The sequence below is a fragment of the Arachis ipaensis genome, chromosome B10 (genome assembly GCF_000816755.2).
Source record: "Arachis ipaensis cultivar K30076 chromosome B10, Araip1.1, whole genome shotgun sequence".
NCBI lineage: Eukaryota > Viridiplantae > Streptophyta > Magnoliopsida > Fabales > Fabaceae > Arachis > Arachis ipaensis.
Genome location: NC_029794.2, coordinates 124810431 through 124811719, shown reverse-complemented (window position 1 = coordinate 124811719; position 1289 = coordinate 124810431).

Sequence of the window (1289 nt, the reverse complement as noted above, 5' to 3'; positions counted from 1 at the left end):
GATATATTCTTCTGTTGCATTTTTTTTTTGTATGAATATGTTAAACATTGGAGTGATAATATCAAAATATTAGTGTTAATACTCACTCTAATATTTAATCAAAAGTTTATTTCAATAACTATAGACACAGCCAAAAAGAAAATGTTATCTTGAATGGAACTAGCAGCAACAGCAATGACTTTTGTCTTCTTTAGTAATGAAAGAAATCATGTATATACTATTATTGCACAAAATCCCACCAACACATTAGTTTCTTTCTCATCCTAAATTGTTGCACATGAATAAGACTCATGGCCCCGGTTCTTTATTATCTCTAACACAACATAGTAGACACATGTTTCGAGATAAATTTTTCAATCACACACTGCTCTCTTGCCTTTTTTGTTTAGTTGTCCAAGAAAATTGTTTAAACTTTTATTTTCACAACTGTATAATTAAGGTTTAGGAAATTTTCATTTGAAACTTTTTTAAGTCTTAATTGCACAAAAAAAAGTTCTTTATGTAACATTATTGTGTTTGCTTTGATAAACCCTCACGAGTGCAAAAACAAAAAATCTTTACTAGAGAATAAAGATTAGCTTTAGCCTTTTAAATTGTTATATTAGTCGTTTCAATTCTTAGAATATAAATATTTAGTCCAAAATTGTAAATATGATTCATGTTAGGTTTTTAATCTCACTTTCATAATTATGTTTTCGTGTTTTTATTGATCATGTTAAACGACATAGTCATATTTCACGTGGACAACTTATATTGTGATCATTTTTCTTACAATTTTTTTTGCCCTTTTGGGTAGTAATTATATGTCTTAGATTTATTGAGACAGGAATGCGCGTTGCCTATATACAAGAAATTAAATATTTTAATGTGTCATATATATATATGCCTCAAATTCTTGTGTCCCACTCTGCACAATACATTCCCCAATCTTCCTGGGTAGCTTTTGAATTTTTATCAAACAAAATTAGTTGGCACCAAATACATTAAATTAGTTTTTCTTAAGATTCTTTGAACAACAATTTGGTTAGATGGTATTTGAATTGTTGGCAACTTGATGAATGGAGACTTACACATTAAAAATGTCTATTGTCCAATATACATCATAACGGAATTCAAGGAAATTTGATTCTTATTGTCACCAATATTTTATATTTTAGTAATATTTAACATCCAATTGAATTTTCTTTTGTTAGAAAAAAAAAATAGAGAAATGAATGGCACAATATATCAAATTCTTAAATTAACTTACTTTTAGTTTTTAAAATAAGATTCAATTATAAACGGCTCAT